General features: G+C 38.1%; 1 protein-coding gene across 3 annotated transcripts in view; it reads right to left on the bottom strand.

The window, feature by feature from the left end:
• Lima1 (LIM domain and actin binding 1) overlaps nt 1–6610 on the bottom strand; it is an 80675-nt gene extending 74065 nt beyond the window's left edge. For 2 of the 3 annotated variants that reach the window (XM_020177957.2, XM_020177955.2), the window contains exon 1: nt 6474–6610. The gene's annotated coding sequence lies outside the window, so the exon portion shown is untranslated. The remainder of the gene's footprint in view (nt 1–6473) is intronic. The other variant, XM_020177956.2, reaches the window with a different exon arrangement.
• Nucleotides 6611–17627: the final 11017 nt, after the last annotated feature.

A 17627-nucleotide genomic window follows, 5' to 3' on the forward strand; every position in this document is an offset into this window, starting at 1 on the left:
ACTGCCACCTGATTTGAACCCAGACAGAACTACCTCAGCTGCTGTCCATTTAAAAAAGAAAAAAAACCAAAAAAACAAAACACCACCACCACTATGGACTGCAAACCAGAACAAGGCTTAATCAAAATGAGAAGTCGATCTTCAAGACTTATTCATTCAACAAACATTTTTGAGCTTTTACAATGTGTTGGGCAGTCCTCTAAGTACTAAGGTTATAATGTTAACAATGACAAAGTGTCTACTCTCATGAAATTTCCATACTACTAGGAAACAGGACAATTGAAGACTGTGATTAGTGCTGGGAAGGAAATGCAAAGAGTAACTGGTGTGATTGTAGGAAAGGGGCAGCTATTTCAGATAGTGATTTGGGAAAGGTTCTTTGAGTGAATGACATTTGAATTGAAAGGTGAATGAGGAAGAGAAGGAGGATATACGAAGTCAGCCAGGTGAAGATAAGTGATGGAGTTTTCTGGACAGAGGAAATAGCAAATGCAAGGGCCCTGAGGCAGGAATAATATAGCTAGGGAGTAAACGAAGAGGAAAGTATGAGATGACTAAGAGCTGAGTGGCAGCCAGAATAAATAAGGATTTATAAACATTGGTAAAGGATTTTAATTTTATTCTAAGTGGGATGCAAACCCAAAAGAGTATGTGTGTGCAAGATCACATATGTTTCATATACTATGAGCATTTAATTGCTTACTTACTATATGCATTATAGCTATAAAATGAAAAGGTTTCATATAGCTTATAATATTACAAGGAAGCAATAATTCATAATGAATTAAAGATAAAGTCCTAAGTGAAGAATGGAGAGGCAACCACTGATTCAAACAGGAGAGATTAGAAAATGGGTTTTCTGAGCTAGGCAGGTGGCACATGCCTGTAATCCAAACACTGGGATGGCTGAGCCAGGAGGAACATGATTTCAAGGCCAGCTTGCTACATAGAGAGTTCCAGGCCAGTGAGAGCCTGCTTTAAAAAAAAAAAAGAAAGAAAAAATGATACATATATATGTGTGATTTTTTAAAAAATCACATTTAATTTGAGCTCTTAAGGAAGAGGGTTTCACTGGGAATGTGGAGGAGCTGGAGGAGCCTGAGGCGGTGGGAACTGCATGAGCAAAGGCACAGAGTCAGGAAGGGACAGGGCAGGGCCAGGAAATAGTGAATCACTGTATTGCTACAGTGCTAGAAGGGTGTCTGGAGATAAGCCTGGAAAAATAGGCTGGGGGAGGGGGTGGTTGGCATCTTGAAGGGCATACACAGAAATTTTTAATTAATTTAGTTGGGCACTGGTTCCTCCTAAGTACATGTATGAGTCTCTTGAAATACTTGTTAAAACTTCAGATTCCCAGACCTATCCCCCAGATATACTGATTTCAGTTCTAGGTGGGTCCTGAGAATCTACCAGCCAAAACCCAACTGATTCTGATACAGGTAACTGAGGAAGTCATACCTTGAAAAAAATCTGTGCTGTATTTTTGCTTTTCTTATGACAATGATGAACCAAAAGAAAAATTCTAAAACCAAGGCCAAGGATTGATCAAAGATCAGGCAAAAAAGAAGATCTGAATTAGAAGACTGATGAAAGAGCCATAGTGAGATCAAGGCCAGCTTTGGATACATAGTGAGACCCTGTGGCAAAAGAAAAAAAAAAAAAGAATAGAAAGAAAAGGAAGGAAAGAAGGAGAAGGGAGGAAGTAAGAGAGGGAAAGAACATAAAAATTAGAAGGAAATGAAATGACTTGTCCTAGATCACTAACAACTGGTGATAATACCAAGTGGGGCTTCCTCTCAAGTAGAGCCCCTTCCTATCTGTAGTGTTCTTCAGCAGTTGTAAGCTCTGTTCCTTCAGGACATTTATAGCTCTACAACCTCAACTTCTTCCACTTTTTTCACTTCACTCATTTAATCTGATCTAATAAAAACCCATGTATTCCACCACAATAAAACATTCTAAATAAACAAAAGAACCACATACAAAAAAACCCAACACAACTAAAACATTAAGACCCAAATAAAAAATGGTAATGGGATTATTCAAAAGGCAAATCACAGAAAAAGATTTAGAAATGGAAATAAATGTAAAAATAATGTTCACTCTGACTAGAAATTAAAGAAATACAAATAGGCTAGGTATGGTGGTACATGACTGTAATCCCAGGTCCTTGAGAAGCTAAAGCAGGAAGATCTCAAATTCAAGGCCAGCCTGGGCTACACAGTGAGACCCTGTCTCAAAAACAAAACACAAAACACAAACAAACAAACAAACCAAAAAACGAGTCACTTTTGTTTATCAAGTTAGTAAAGATTTAAAAAATATATTCAATGTTACCAAAGATACAGAAAGATAGGCACTTACAACCACTGTAGGTGAAAATGTTAGTCTAATCATTATGAAAAGTAATTTGGGAGCAAATTTAGTATTTTAAATTTTTTGTGCCCTTTCACTAAGTAATTCCACTGCTAGGAACCTAACTTACAAAAAAAAAAAAAAGAAAGAAAGTGATTTTCTTAAAGATCTATATATAAAATTTTTAAAAAAATTTTTGTACTTATCAATAGTGTAATAACAATCAATATGCCTAAGTGCATAGTTAAATTATGCAATATCAATACAACAAGGTATAGGGTATTAAATATCTATCAAAACTGTTTTGAGCCAGGTACTGGTTAATATCTTATGAGTGGACATGTGAAGTTTCTAAAAATGTTTTAAAGTGTCAAGAAATCATGTGACACACTAATGGGTTGTTTGTTGGGTCAAACCTCATCCTTTTTATGAAAAGAAATCTCCATTAGCACAATAATTTGAGTCTCCAGGCTTTTGTATCTAGCCAGAGAATAAATGCATCAGAATGATTCTACCAGGAATACCATTTACCATGGAATCTCAACTCCACAATGATTAAGTACAAACTGTAAACCACTGCATGGTGGCACATATCTATAATCCTAGTACTTCGGAGGCTGAAGCAGGAAGAGCAAGAGTTTAAGGCCAGTTTGAGCTACATATAGAGTCCCTATTTTTTAAAAAACAAAACAAAAATACAGTGCAAGATCCTAGCAACCTTTAAAAAAAAATTAAGTTTTTCATTTAGGAACCAAGTTATACATTTTCCTGGCTATAGAATGGGTAGAATTCCAATCTAAATGAAAGTCATCTATTTTGTAGTGTATGGAATTAAGAAAGCTTGGTCACATGCTGCTCACACTTGTAGTTCTAGCTAGTTGGGAGGCAGAGATCAGGAGGATCATAGTTCGAGGCCAGTCCATGCAAATAGTTTGTGTGAGACACTATCTCAAAAAAACCCAACACAGAAAAAAGGGCTGGTAGAGTGCCTCAAGGGGTAAAGTACATACCTAGCAAGCATGAGGCCCTAGCAAGTGTGAGGCCCTGGAGTTCAAATTCCAATACTGCCAAAAAGAAACAAAAGAAGCCTGAAAACCAGTTTCACTATCAACTTAAATAATGACAAATTCTTTCAATTTGTGGTTATGTGGTTGTTCATGGCAAAAATGTTTAACCTTCAATATTCTTTGGTGTCTGTGTATATATTTGATGAACCTTTCTGGTGCAGAGCTCTAAGTTAATTACAGTTGGTTGGTGAAAAATACCAAAGGAAAGCCAAGAATCTGAAACCCTAATAAAAACAATTTAAACTATACTTGAAAGTCTGGTGGAGTGGTTCAAGTGGTAGAGCACCTAGCAAACATGAGGCTCTGAGTTCAAACTCCAGTACCTCCAAAAAAAAAGATTTTAAATTGAAAACATTCTAAGAAAACAACACAATCATTGTAGATACCTAAAATACTTGTAAATGTACCTGAGGCTTTTCTAAAAATGTCTGGTATACATCACTTTCCTGGAGAATAAACAGAAAATAAAGATAACCAATGTCAAAGAAATGTGTGCATCAATTACCATGGCTCAAATTACCAAACAACCACTATATACATTATTAACTCAACCCTCTATTTAAAAAATGAAAAATATAATCATATAGAAGGGACAATGTCATATCCATCCTTTATGAATTAGGACAGCGGCACACAGTTGGAAAATTAATAAGAGCCTCAAGTTACATGAACATTCAAGACTACTATAACAGGTACTGTTCACTTAAGTTGAACCAAAGTTCTGTCTTCCAGTGGCATGGCTGTGTCACATGATAAACCTTTCTCTGCTCTTCACCCTGTCTCCATATTAGGTATATTAGGGGTGAGTGACTGGACCTGATATGTGGAATCCCAGGAGTTTAAGCCTGAGGCCTAAAACTTCAGTTTTACTACTATAAACTTCAGATTATCAGATCATCAAAACTCTGCAAGAATCTTCAAAGATTCTGACTATTTCCTCCTTACTCACTTATCTATGGTTTTCCCTAACCCAGGGGAGGAAAAAAAAAGTTTTTTTGTTTGTTTGTTTTTTGGTGCTGGAGATTGAACCCAGGACCTCACTCATACTAAACTCATACTCTACTACTGAGCTACACCCACAGCCAAAGAAGACATTTTGAGGGAACCTGAGCAGGGAAAAGTATCCCTGACACCAAAATATGCTGCTAATAGAACTGTTTTCACTTCTAAAGCTTTCTTTTCCTAGAATTATTAGCTTGAAATTTGGCCCCACCTTTAACCAGCTTCTGGAACAAAGATGAATGTACCAAGTTAAACAATGTTATACAATGAGATAATTTTTATAAAATGGCACTACTTTGTTAATGTTGCCGATATACTGTTCTCTTCTCAGATGCGCTACAGTCAGGGACTACTTGATAACACTTCAAGGCCTAATACAGTAACAATGAAAATAGCACCACCAACTATTCACTGAACTCCCAGAGAATCAGAGACAGAATCTAATCCCATCTTCAAATTGGCAGGACACGAGGTAAGAAATATAAGTGATACAAATACATGGGCTATACATTGACTACTACCCAAGGCTTCATGTATTTTTGGTTTGAAGGAAAAGCAGAAAGGGGATTTTCCATTTTTCAAAAACCTCTATATTTTCTATGCTTCTACAGAATTCTGAGCTGACCTCTAGTATAGAAGTGACCTCATGGTCTGGAATAGCTCAGTGGCTGAGTGCCTGCCTAGCATGGGCAAGGTCCTGGGTTTGATATCCAGTACAACCAAAAAATAAAAATAAATACATAATATATATATAAAACCTCATAAATTGTATCTATCTTTTGGTTCTGCTTGATCCTTTTGATTATAAGTTCTTTTAGGGTAGGTACTTTTGGAACTTTGGATTCACAGAAGGATTGATACAGTAAATGTTTTATCTCCAAAATAAAATCAATTCCTAAAGTAATTATCTAGTACCACATTGTGTTGTTCTATCATTGTAAAACTATGTGTGTGTGTATGTGTGTGTGCATATACACTTTTTTTGAACTTTTTCTGCCAACTTTATCACTTTTTGAAGGACTACTTAAACCATGATCATACTTCATCCAGACTGTAATTCCACAAAAACTTAGGCGATAACTGAAATATTTATCATTTGTGAATAGTACTAGTCACTGTGGATAAAAAGTATTCCACTTAATCACTTAAACCAACAGCAAAAGAGACTACCTAATGTGAAAGAAGACCTCTTCCCCAAAAAAGGTACTGTCTTAAAGAACTGTTAACTCCCTATATGCCTGCCTTTGACTAACTTGAAAAGTCAAGCCAATAGAACCATCTGGATTAGGCAGATTTTTGAAAGGTGGAATTAGGTGCAAGACAATAACAGTTCAAATATCTCTCACCAGGATCAACTAAACTCATTGTTGTAAGCACCAATAAGGAGGCTAGGAAGGGTGCCAGATGGTTCACTTCTAAGCACCTACAACTTCAAGCTTTAGTATGTGCAGCCAGGGGTGTACAGTTACCTAATATTAACACTTACGTATGTGGGTGACCGGTGCCAGCATATGTACACGATAGCGATTTAGGGACGACACATCAGCTGGCAAGGGCGGCTATATTCTCAATATGCTTCAAAAGAGAGTTAACTGTCTTAAACAGAAGAGTGGAAGGGGAAAAAAATCGAAGACAGAGGGAATGGCTAAAATGAAGGGAAAAAGAGCAGCTGAATATTAGAATATTTTCCTGGGAGGGAATTTTTTACTTCTGATGGACTGTCACCTTCCTCCACCTCACCAAAAAAGTACACAGTTAGAAAGGATTGTTCCCGATGGGAGATCAGGGTGTCCTAAGAGCTCCCGCCCTCAGGCAGCGAAGTCTCAGACCTACACAATCACTCCCACCCACGGCTCATTCCCAGAGGGAGAAAGGAGCAGAGGATCTGAGACTCCCGGACCTCCTCTCCCGAGGGGGAGGGGGATCTCGCTCCTCGTAGTCCCCCCGCCCACCCCGCCTCAGAAGTCTCGGGAGAAAGACAGTGTGAGGGAAACCGCGGTCTCCGCGCATTCTCGGGCTGTGGAGGATGTGGAGAAAGAAAGTCCCTACCTGGCGAAAAAGCCTTTTCTCGGCGCTGCCCTGCCACGGGTCCCGGGAGCTCAGCCTCGCGCACCTGTCGCCACCAGGCTGCTGCACCTACAGCTCAGCAGCCCCGCCCCAGCCCGGCTCCGAGTCCCGCCCCGGGCCCCGCCCACTGGCGCGGGGACGCGCACGCTTGCCCCGAGGCCGCACGGGAGGTGGGCGACGTGCGCGCTGTCGGCTGCGTGCGCTGCGCTTGCGTTAGCTCCTGTGGTTGCGAAGGGTAGCGTCTCGCTTGCTGGAGTTCTAATGTGCCTCTTCGTGCTGCTCCCTCGGGAGCCAGCACGAGGTTGGGCTCCATGCTTCTCCACTTCGACCTTAAGCCCTTTGGTTTAAGATTACCGCAGTTTGGTTCAGGAGCCACTCAGAGGTTTGGCCTAAACTCACCTGTAGATCATGTAGGTTCCTGGTGTTACCAGGGTAAGTTCTGAGCAGGGAGGGTTGTATGAAGGTAGAAAAGGCCGTGTGGTGTAGTGGAAAGAGCTGTCAATTAACTTTGGCTTGGCTTTACTGAAGCTGAGTGTCCTCATGAATGAAGGGGCTGGACGAGGGCAGATAATGTGCAAGTTCTCCAACAGCTGGTTTTATTCCTATACTCAGAATAGGAGCTGTGTTAAAGGTTTAGAGGCTGACAGGAGCCCTAGAAAATTCTTGCCCCAGTTCCTTGTGGCCTTTGATAGTGGCCTTTCCCCAAGTATAGTAGGGTTTCAAGCCTCAAGTTTTCTGAAGCTTTTTAGGAATCATTAATAATTATTTAGTTATTAATATTTCATATTAGACGGACTAGTGGTGGTAAAGCTTTTATATGAAAAAGCCATTAATGAAAATGTTTAAGAACAATTTCCAACAGCAGCTGATACCTTCTTCATTCACATATCCAGCCTAGGCTGATTTCTGGTAGATGTAGTTAAAAGAAAAACTTTAAACAAAGTAAGTTTAACCATTAAAAGATCCTTGAATAGGGCAACACTCAAAACCAGAACTCTTCTGGTTTTGAGAAGAGGTTCAGCAACCTTGCTTTAAGCAGCTTAGGCAACAGCTTTAATCCTGAACAGGGACGTGGGAGGCTCCTAGTTATACAACCAATTGGCTAGTTTGCTATTTGCTAATGACTATCTGGATTCAAAATCATATTTAAGAGAGCTTCTGGGTACATAAATAACCTTAGGCTAATGGCCTGCTGCTTATTTTGCTTTAACAGTGTCAAGCATGAAGAATCTAGCAAAAGTGGCACGTGGGAATGATAGGCCAGTGATATTTATTTCACCTCACCTCACCATACCCCCATGGAACCCAGGACCTCCTGCATGTTAGGCAAGTGATCTACCACTGAGCCCAATATGGAAATGTTAAAGAGCATGAACTATCAACAGAGGGTGGTACTCCAGGAAATGCATTCCCTTGCATATGGAATTCCTGCAATGTATGGCTCCAAATCTTTTTTTTTTTTTTTAATAAATCAAGCCTTTAAGACCCTTTTCTCCATTAAGAAGATTAAGAAACCTAACCAGAGTCAGGGTTTTGGACCTAGCTTTGAATCTCAACTCAGCCATTTACCAACTTGCTCTCCCAAAGCCTCCTTTTGAAAATAGAGATAGTAATACACAACAGCTGACTTTTATGTTTGCAAGGCTGATTGCTAAATTTTCAGGGATTTTATGAGCCAGTTGTTAAGCACAACCACTATTTAAAATCAAATTATATAACATAATAAAATCTTAACAAAAGTGATTTTGTTTCATTTTACTAATAATTCTACTCTTGTATCTCTGTGGTGGAAATAACAATAATGTATGCATATCTTCCCAACTCTGTTCAGAAACCTCACAGTGGTGGCATGAAATTGACTGCAATGGGCCATATTTACACCATGGGGAACTGGCAAATACCACAAATCAGGGCTGTTTTGTTGATTTTTTTAGAACAAGTGTCAATAGATATTTTGTGTAAAAAAACAAACAGTAAATAATTTTAGTCTTTCCTGAACATACAGTTCCTGTAACAACTAACTCTTCCATTTTTTTTTTGTTTATTTTGGGTAATTTTTTGGGGGGACTGGAGTCAACTCTTCCAGTAATTCCATTGTAACGTAAAAGTAGCCAGAGACGGTACATAAAGAATGGGCATGGTAACAATCCAGAAAATCTTAATTTATAAAAACAAACAGAAGGCTGGTGGAGAAAATATTAATAATGAACAATTAAATGTATTGATTGATTTTGTTTTGAGACAAGGTCTTACTATGTTGCCCAAGCTGGCTTTGAATTCACAATCTTCCTGCCTCAGCCTCCAAAGTGCTGGAATTACACACCTATTTTAAGTGAAATTTAAAACATAAAATTAATTTAAATGATATTCAGGGTTTTATAGATAATGAAGAACCAGACAATAACAATCACTACAAATATACTAAAAGCTAAAAACAAAACAGAGCTCTACTATAATCAGTAGTGCTAAAATTGATTATAAGTTTCATTTTAAGGAATTTGTATGAAGATGAGAGATGGCAGTTTAATAGTAAATCACATCAGACTTAATGACAACAAATATATTGGAAAATTTAACAAATTGGAACTATCAGATGGTTGAATTGCAAGCATAAATTGTCTGAAGTAGATGAATTCCAAAAAATCATGTGGGATCAATTGGAACTGTGGAATTCATAAGAAGAATGTCTTATATTTAGTGTTTGTAAGTTTTATGCTACACATACTTAACATCAGGAAAAATTTTTATAATTTTTTTTGCAGTACTGGAGTTTGAACTCAGGGCCTACACCTTGAGCCACTCTATCAACCCTTTTTTGTGATGGGTTTTTTCAAGATAAGTCTCAAGAACCCAGGGCTGGCTTTGAACCGTGATCCTCCTGATCTCTGCCTCCTAGGATTATGGGCATAGCCACAGGCACCCAGCTGAAAAAAAATATTATTTAAAATTTTTTATTAGGATATATTCATTATACAGGGGGAGATTCATGGTGACAATTATGATTAGACTTATATTGTACATTACTTACATTGCCCCATCGTTTGTCCCCCTCAGCCCCCCTCCTCACTCCACTTAAAGCAATTGCAAGAGGTTATTTAGTTCTGTTTCATATAGGTTTTTTAAGTCCATCAACCATTTATCATCATCTTAATCTCCTTCCTTCACTCTCCCCCCTCCCACTAGTAACTCCCTCCCATCCCCACCCCCGCACACACTGTGTCTATTTTTCAGTCCTGATTTTCATTACTAGTATTTAAGTTGATGTTCAAAGGGGTGTCTCAATGTATGTCCTCTGTGGTTGGGCTTTACTTTTGTCTGTTCAATCCCTTCAAATATTCTCCCTTATCCCTTTACCTCCCTCCCTCTGTTTTTCAACAGTTTTCAATACACATCCTTAAATCCTCTACCTTTACATCTTGTGGTATGTGGCATTATTGATGCTCTATCATCCTCTTCTCTTTTCCCTCTTTCCCCGAGTTCCAAAGAGTAGCTCCACTGTTATAATCATGTTTGTATATGATCATGCTTGGTTTTCTATATGTTTATCTTCGGATCTCTCTTCTCCATATGAGGGAAAACATGCGTCTTTTGTGTTTCTGATCCTGGCTAACTTCACTTAGCATGATGTCCTCCAACTGCATCCATTTACCTTCAAACCCCATGTCATTATTCCTTGTGGCTGAGTAACACTCCATTGTGTATATGTACCACAATTTCATGATCTGTTCATCAGTTGTAGGCTTTCTGGGTTGTTTCTGGAGCTTGGCTATTGTGAATAGTGGCTGCAATGAACATCTGTGTACAGGTGTCTCTACTATATTTTTATTAAAAAATTATAAATTTATTTATGTATAGAAATACACACATTATCTCCCCAGAGAGTTGGTTGGTTGTCAAGTGTACTACCAATGAGTTGTGTGTTTTTTCAAGGCTGATATGAAGCTCAAATAAGAAAATGTATTTAAGATACTTAGGGGGACTGGCAGAGTGGCTCAAGTGATAGAGCTCTGGTCTAGCAAGGGTGAGGCCCCAAGTTCAAATCCCAGTATTGCCTCTTCCCAGAACTCTTGGTATTGCCTACTATAGAGTTGATAATAAATGTCAGTTCTGAGGAAATAGGCATATAGCGCAGTAGTAGAGTGAATGCTTAGCATGTGTGAGGGCCTGGGGTCAGTCCCCAGCACCAAAACCAAAAAGTTCCCTTTCTACTTTCTACCCTGTCTCCTTTGTCTTTCCTGAACAAGCTATTTAACCCTTTCAATCACAGTTTACTAGTAGGAATTACAGTAATGAATTGACTTGAGAATTCAGAAAAATGATATTTCTTACTCAGTTGACAAACCAGGGGCTTAAATGGCCGTTCTTCCCTCTTCCTTTAGTACATCAAAGTGTAATCCATTAAGCATTTGATAAAATGAAAGTATTCACATGCCCTTAGGAGTAATTCAAAGAAAAAAATCTTGCAAAATTATCTGCAGTCTCCAGTAGAGTGCTTGCTTAGCACATATGAACCCTTGGGGTTGATTCCCAGCACCGGGAAAAGAAAAGAAAAATCATCTACAGTGATGTCAAAATTAAAATAAACTTAGTTGTAAATTTAATTGGCTTTTATTTGAGATTTATGAATCTGGGAAGCCTCTATCAAACAAAATGCGTGCCCCATCGGACAACAGCAGAGCGGTGGTTTTGTAAGACCTCAGGTTACTTTTTTTGTAAGGATTATAGCAGAGGGGACTTCTTCATTCAGTTGACTCAGACTGAATTCTCCTGTTTTTTTTTTTGTTGTTGTTGTTGTTGTTTTTTAGAAGATACAGGTCTGTTTTGGGATCTATCTCTTCCTTAAAGCTACAGTTTGAGTATGTGGCATTTAGCATGAGTGACTCCATTTCAGTTTGGTCAGATCTGCTGCAGGTTGGTGCAGGAATTTAGTTAAAATTTAAATTATGTAATTTTCGTTTAACAGTGACCAATTCCATAGAAATTATTTATGTGGATCTGATCTACTACTGACAAACTTTTTTCATCTCAGTTTGCATTTATAACTAACCAATTACATGTCTTTTTTGTTATACAAACATTCTTGAGTACATATTTTCTTTGGAAGATTGTAAACTGGAAAGCAAGATCTGTCTAATCATATTCTTTTCACTGCCTCCTATAGTTGAAGGGATTGAGTCAACCAAAAAGTACTACACTTCAAAATCATTTCCTAGTCTACATATATTAAAATCTGAATCTTAACAAAACACAACAAAAATACTTCAGTGTTTGGAGGAAAGGAATGTTGTTTTGGATTCTTTCCATTTCCCTTTTCCAAATATAAAATAATTCTTACTTGCTAATTTACTATAATGAAGTGGACCTCTAAGTACACTTTATATCCTGTGATTGAAATTCTTTTTGAGGCAGGGTCTCACTATATAGCCCAGGCTGGGCGTGATGGTTCATGCATTTAATTCCAGCTACTTGAGAGGCAGAGATAAGAGGATTGCACTTGGAGGCCAGCCTACTGTGGCCACACATGCCTGCAATTGCAGCTACTCAGGAGGCAGAGGTAGGAGGGTCATAGTCCGAGGCTAGCCCAGGAAAAGTAAAATCCTACCTGAAAAACAATCTAAAGCAAAAAGAACTGGGTGCATGGCTTAAGTGGTAGGGTGCTTGCCCAGTAAGTGTAAGGACTTGCTTTCAAATCCCAATACTGTCCCAAAAAAGTCATGTATTTTTTCATTCAGTAAATATTTATTGAGTGTTTACAAAATGCCAGGTATAGTGCTAAGCACTGGAGATTCATTGGAAAAAAAGACAGTGATTCAGTGGGATGAATAATTAAATAAACTGGTAAAATACTTTAGGTAAATACTGTGGTAGGGAAAATACCAGAGGCTATGTTTGGCCTTACAAGGGGTACTTACCTAGACTTAGGATCAGGGAAGTCTTTCTAAAGGAATTAATGTCTAAACTGAATGGTATTAGTAAGATAGGTGTGTGTGTGTGTGTGTGTGTGTGTGTGTGTGTTATTTGGTTAACTAGTTAGAGAAGACAGATGTAATAGGATTGACGGGAGGATAAGGAATAATAAAGCATAATGGTGTTGGGATTACTATTAAAAATGGAGAGAATACAGTAGAGCTTAAGTCTAGAATGTAGGAGGTGGTACTTACCAATGAAGTTGAAAAGCTAAGTGAAATCCGTATCTTACACTATAGAATATTTAAGGAGTTTGAACCCTCTCATGGGGGAACTGGATAGCTATTAACCCCATGCCTTAAAGTGTGGAGTGCTTACATCAGTCACCTGAAGGTCTTACTAAAAATGCAATTCCTGTATTCTATCCCAGAATCAAAATCCCTGGGGCATTTTTTGAGATAGCTGGCCTTAAACTCATGATCCTCCCGCCTCAGCCTTCCTAGTGTTGGGATTACAGATGAGAAGCACCATGCCTGGCCAAAATCAATCAAACAATCTATCTATCTATCTTTTTGTTTTGTTTCTTGAGACAGGATCTTGCTATGGAGCCCAGGCTGACCTCAAACTCATGATCCTCCTGCCTTGACCCCCTTGAGTACTAGGATTATGGGCATGAACCACCATGCCTGATTTCAAAATGTATTTTAAACAGCATTCCCAAGTAATGTCTTCTGTGTATTGAAGTCAGAGTACAGTATATTAAAGTATTCAGGATCATAGAATGACACAATCAGTGTATTCTAAGGAGATTATCTTTGGTTATGGTGGAAGATAGGCTGAGGACATAACCTCAGTGGCAGAGTGCTTGCTTACCATGAGCAAGGACTTGGGTTTGATCTCCAGCCCCAGGAGGGGGGAAAAAAAAGCCATTAGTGGCTGTTGGAATAACCCATGTGAGAAATACTGATAGGCTCAACTAGAATAGGATTAAAGTTGCAGAGAAGTAGATGAACTAGAGAGGAGTGATTTCCAATTATCAGGAAAGACAGACATAGACTTGGTGGTTTGCTTGGATGTGGCTGTGATTGCAACTAGATGGGCCGGTGCTGTTTATTAAACTGGAGAATGCAGGAAAACTAGCATGTTTTTGGTGGTGCTGGGAATAGTGGTAGATGAGTAGGAAGGGCAAATACCTATTTAGCTATGGACATGTTGATTTTAAGGTGGAACTTAAGAGAGGATACATGGTAGGTGATTGGAGGGTAGTTCTGGAATCTGAGAACTATTTGGGTTTAAGATAGAGCTATGGCAGAGGAAAGTTTGTTGTGAAGCGGATGAGCTCTTCATGTCTCCTCTCTTGCAAAGGCCCTTTTCAAGGCCCCAAAATATACTGGATTGATTCAATATTTGAGTACCTATATTAATTTTCTTAAGATAGCCTTCCTAATTGTATAAACTCAGGCCTTAGAAAACTTTGGATCTGCCTCTTTGCTGTTGGCCAAAATTGTCAGCAGCTGGGGATGTAGCCCAGAGGTTGAGTGTTTACCTTGTATGCACAAGGTCTGAGTTTGATCCATAGTACAAAAAAAACAACAACAAAAAAAAACACTCAGCAGCAGACAGTAACTAATGCCTCTGAAAAGAATGAGATTGTCCTGGCAGAATGTGTAGAATCAAAATAAGAAGGCTTATTATGCCTCATGTAATTTTCCAGGCATGAACATTTATGCCCCCCACCCTGCCCCGCATAGTTGGGATAATAGGCACATACCACCACCCCCAGCTTATTGATTAAGATGGGGTCCTGCTAACTTTTTGCCCCGACTGGCCTAAAACCTTGATTTCCCCTGATCTCCGCCCCCTGAATAGCTAGATTTACAGATGTGACCCACCAGGCTTAACCAAACTTCATTCCTTTTTAATGCTAAAATGGACATAGCACAATTTGTCCACTCACCAGTTAATGGACATTTGGGTTGTTTCTGGTTTGGGGTTGCTGTGATGATTTATATAACAGTCTTTATGAGAACATCTGTTTTCATTTCTCTTGGGTAAATACTTAGCAGTGGGATTGCTGGGTTGGTATGGTATTGTGAATTTAACATTTTAAAAAACAACCAAACTTTCCCAAAATGGATGTATTATGTTTGCATTCCTACTAGGAATGTATGAAAGTTCTCTTTGCTCCCCATCCTCCACCACATTTGGTATTGCAGGCCTCTTAAATTCGAGTCATTCTGGTAAGTGCTATAATATCTCATTGTAGTTAATTTGCATTTCTCTGTTAACTAAAGATGTTGTACATCTTTTCATGTATTTATTTGCCCTTTGTATTTGCAGTGGTGGGGATTGAACCCAGGACATCCTTCTTGGTAGGCAAGTGCTCCACCAATTTGAGCTACACTCCTGCCCTTTTGTTTTCATTTATTTTTTGGAGACAGGATCTTGTTAACTTTGCCTTAGCCGGCCTCAAACCCATGATCCTCCTACCTCCAACTCCTGAATAGCTGGTATTACAGGCATGAACCACAATGCCCAGCTTTGTATATGTTCTTTAGTGAAGTATCTGTTTAATTTTTTTCCCCATTTATTAACTAGATTATTTGTCTTATTGTAGAGTTGTAGATATTGTTTTTTAATCTGAATACAAACCATTTACCAGATGCTTGCTTTTATTGTATTCTCCCCCAGTCTGTGGTTCATTCTTAATTTTTCTTAACAGTGTCTTCCAAAGAAACCAGAAATTTCCAATTCTTATGAAGCACAATTTATCAACTGTTTTTTTTTATGGCTTGTAGTTTTTCCATCTTAGCTAAGAAATCTTTGTCTCACCCAAAGTCACAAAGATTTTGTTATGTCTTATAGTTTTAGCTTTGAAGTTTTAGCACTTACCTACAGGTGACTGATTAACTTCAAGCTAAATTTTTGTTGTTTTGCAACAGGATGTCCCTATGTAGCCCAGGCTAGCCTCAAACTCATAATCATTCTCCCTTTGCTTCTCTCAAGTTAATTTTTGACACATGGTGTGAGGAAAAGTTCAAAGTTTTGTTTTGTTTTAATGTGAATATCCAGTTGTTCCAACACCATTGTTGAAAGGACTATCATTTCCCTCATTGAATTACATTGGTGGCTTTGTTGAAAATTAAGTAAATATATTTGTGTGGGTCTATTTTTAGACATTTTATTCTATTCCACTTTACTATATGTGTATGATAGCCTTCTCAATAATGAAAATTTATTTTACTTTGGTGAAGTTATTCTTGGGTATTAGGAAAAGAAGCTGAATTCCATACATGTGAGCAATTTGCATTCTTCCTGAACATCTGTTACCCTAACTAGAAATATATGTGTGTATTAGAGGTATTTTCCTGTAGGTTCTAGGATAGTAAGTTATCATTGTAGTGAATATACATTTTTATATATGAGAAGTAGCTACAAATTCTTTAGCTTCATTTTCTCAAAATGTAGAAAAAGGAATAAAATTAGTTCTTGTCATGTGGAATCCTTTAAAATAACCTAAACTATGTTCTGTTAAAGAAGAATGAAAAAATGTTGAAATTTCAGAGGACGAGGCAGAATAAATTCTGTTCCTTAGGAACAACAGTTAGCCACATAAATACTACAAATCAAGGAAGGGGATTTCCTGAGTTCTGTTTCCAAGCAATTCCAATAAATGAAGGAGGAAGTGATTTTCCTTTTTAAAAAATTTATTGTTGGCAAGATTTGTGTACTTCCTTTCACTGTTAGATTTTAAACACATGTACACCAGAATTCCTGCAAGTATAAACATTTGAGACTTTGTCAGATTCTGAATATTCAGAGTGGTAAATTGTTTCAGTGCAGTCACTATTTTGTTGTGGGAATGATTTGGAGTCAGGGAGATGAGGCATTGCTAAGAAGGAGGCAAACATCCAGATATACATACTTATTAGGAGGGATCCGTCACTCTGGTAGAATAAGCATAGACTTTGAAGACAGAATTTTTTTTGCATTCCACCTTTTTGACTTCTTAACCATAAGTAAAAGGGCAAGTTTCTTGGCTTTTCTAAGCCTCAGCTACTTCTTTTTCAATAACAATACTTGGGTGACAGTATTATCATGAGAATTAACTCAAATGACACCTGGTATTCTGCTTAGCATATAATACACACTTAGTAAGTATAGATCTTTCTTGCTTCTCCCAGGCTGAAAAGTTTTCTGAAGGTAAATTGTATCCCCCACAGTAGAGGCTGATCTGTTAGTTCTTCCTCATTCTCATTAGTAGTAGAATGATAGAAGTTTGAAAAGTAGTGGAGAACAGAACACCCAAGCTCAAGGATCAGACTCCAGGATAAGAAACTAGTTCAGCAGGAAGGGTGCACTGTCAGCCCCTTAAGGGATCATATGCTCGAGGTGTCCAATCCCGTCTCACATGCTTAATACCTCAAATGTCACTTGATGGTAGAAGGCTCTCTAGGGAACTCTGTGAGAACAGTACCCAGCTGTAGTAGAAGGCTGACCTGAGAGCACCTTTTAGTCTTTCTCTATCCCTTTTTGTCCTCATGTAATTTAATTATGTGCTCTTTTGCTGCAGGTTTTAAATTCAAAGACACTTACTATTAGTGTCTGTTACCTTAAATTACCAGATTCTGGCCCTACTCACCACCTCCTACCTTTATCCTGTGAGACAGTGGTACTGCCTTGTTAAGTTGCTTTTGGTTCCTTCCTTCATCTTCCCAACATACCTGCCCTTTCACAATTAATTTTATTTCAAAAGGCAGGAAAAAAATTTCAAAATGTCTTGGCTATTTATTGGAAAGATGTTCATATTCCTCTTAGCAAACAACAGATACTTAGCTGTGTGTGCAAATACCTGAATGTACTTTTGGGATTGTGTAGAAAAATAGTCAATTTTTATTTTCAAAATACGGACCAATACATAAAATTATTTTAATAAGCTATAAGGCATACTATCTGATATCTATATCATTCTACCAAAGAACAAAATGAAGATTAGATTTTCTATATACTGTTGATGTGATATATATACACTACACTGTTTATTCCCTATCATAATAGGTACAATTTTTGGACCTTATACTAAGGTTGTAAGGAAGGCAAGCAAGGGTTAAAACACAAAGTTTCTAAATTTTTTTTGCCAGTACAAAAATTCTGTTGTGCAGTACATTGGATCAATCTTAGGCATAAAAATACAAAGAACTCTTTATCTGATTCGATATATAAAACATA

This window comes from Castor canadensis, chromosome 8, assembly GCF_047511655.1.
Source record: "Castor canadensis chromosome 8, mCasCan1.hap1v2, whole genome shotgun sequence".
Taxonomy (NCBI): domain Eukaryota; kingdom Metazoa; phylum Chordata; class Mammalia; order Rodentia; family Castoridae; genus Castor; species Castor canadensis.